This window comes from Nematolebias whitei, chromosome 13 (assembly GCF_014905685.2).
Source record: "Nematolebias whitei isolate Nwh7 chromosome 13, NemWhi1, whole genome shotgun sequence".
NCBI lineage: Eukaryota > Metazoa > Chordata > Actinopteri > Cyprinodontiformes > Rivulidae > Nematolebias > Nematolebias whitei.
Genome location: NC_056510.1, coordinates 719,556 through 721,066, shown reverse-complemented (window position 1 = coordinate 721,066; position 1,511 = coordinate 719,556). Strand labels below are relative to the sequence as shown.

The window sequence follows — 1,511 nt, the reverse complement described above, 5'->3', positions numbered from 1 at the left end:
GCCCCCCCCCCCCCCCCCCTCAGCCATTGTCCAGATAAGAGGTGACGTTCATCTTCAGCTCAGTTGAGGTTCTGTTACATGTCCACGGCCTTGGGGAAGGGAGGGGTGAGGAAACAGTCAAAGCATCTTTGTTGTTTTCTGAACATTCCAGGAGGAGTTGAGATAAGTCCGGCATCAAGGCCACAGTTTGGGTCAGGCAGAACTCATGAATTGTTGTTTCTGCCTTTAAAGTCTCGCTGGTACATATTCTCTGATGGAAACTCCAAAACAGCCAAATTGATCCTTCACTCCAAAGTCGAGCTCACAGCTTCTCCAGATTATTCCACCATTCATGAGTGCTGCCAGGGAGATCACAGTCCTGATAACAGCTGCTCCAACTCCCTGTCACAGCTCCACATTCAGTCTGAGCACTGTCAAGCTTCAACACCTCCACACAAATTTGTAGACAACCAGATTCCACCAACCCAAACAGTAGATTCTAGTCGTCATCATGAATCCAATTTTTCCTTAGAGTTCAGAGGGTCCTCCTTACCCTGACTCCTGTCGGGAGAAGTTGATCGATTTTGTTGAGAGACCAGCTGATCCTTCCAATTAAGAGGTATGCAGGAAATAAAAGAGGCTTTTTAAGGGTTCACAGGACAAAAGAGCGCAGCAGGGAAGGGGGTGGGGGGGTGGGGGGGGCAGAGAGGGAAAACACGTCTGGTTTCACCGTAGAATAGCAAGAAAAAAAAAGTAATATGTATTATGCTCAGACCTACGAGTTCCAGTTAAAAGCCGAGCAGCAGCATTCTGGACGAGCTGAATCTCACCACGTGAGATGGGGGCCTGGCAGATCCCAGGATACAGTGCATTGCAAAAGTCCAATCGGGGCATGACAAAGGCATGGACTAGTTTCTCAAGGTCAGGTCTGGACAACACTGGCTTGAGCTTAGCTACCTGTCTTAGTTGGAAGAAGCTTTTCTGCAGAACAGAGTTGATTTGTTTGTCAAACTTGAACCAAACCATCGTGAGATTTTGACCAGACTGCTTCAGATATGGCTGAAGAGAGTCCAGGTTGACAGATTCAGAGGCGGCAGTTGACCTAGGGCTAAAGACAATGACTTCAGTCTTCTCATCGTTAAAACTTAAGAAATTTGAAGCCATCCAGACCTTAATGTCGTCCAGACATTTTAATAGAGGGTGAATGAAGCAAACACTTGCTGGTTTCACAGGCAGGTAGATTTGACAGTCATCAGCATAACAATGGAATGAAAGACCATGTTTCCTCAGGATGGAGTGAGGTGAGCGCAAATAGAGTGAGAAGAGAAGGGGTCCAAGAAACAAACCCTGTGAGCCCCCGCAAGAAAGAGGCATTGAAGCGGATAAATTATTACCAACCTTGACACAAAACCAGATGAACCAGTTTTTGCCGTAATGTATTTTGGGGTTTAAAAGCCACTGGGACGTTATGTTTAGAAAATAAACGTCTCAGTTTCTCTGATACTCCCTCAACATATGGAATGACCACTGGT

The 1,511-nt window shown here is 46.4% G+C and overlaps 1 protein-coding gene across 1 annotated transcript in view; it reads right to left on the bottom strand.

The window, feature by feature from the left end:
- Nucleotides 1–1,511, bottom strand: part of LOC119419741 (contactin-associated protein-like 5) — a 354,615-nt gene that overhangs the window by 135,934 nt on the left and 217,170 nt on the right. The gene's annotated exons all lie outside the window — the stretch shown is intronic.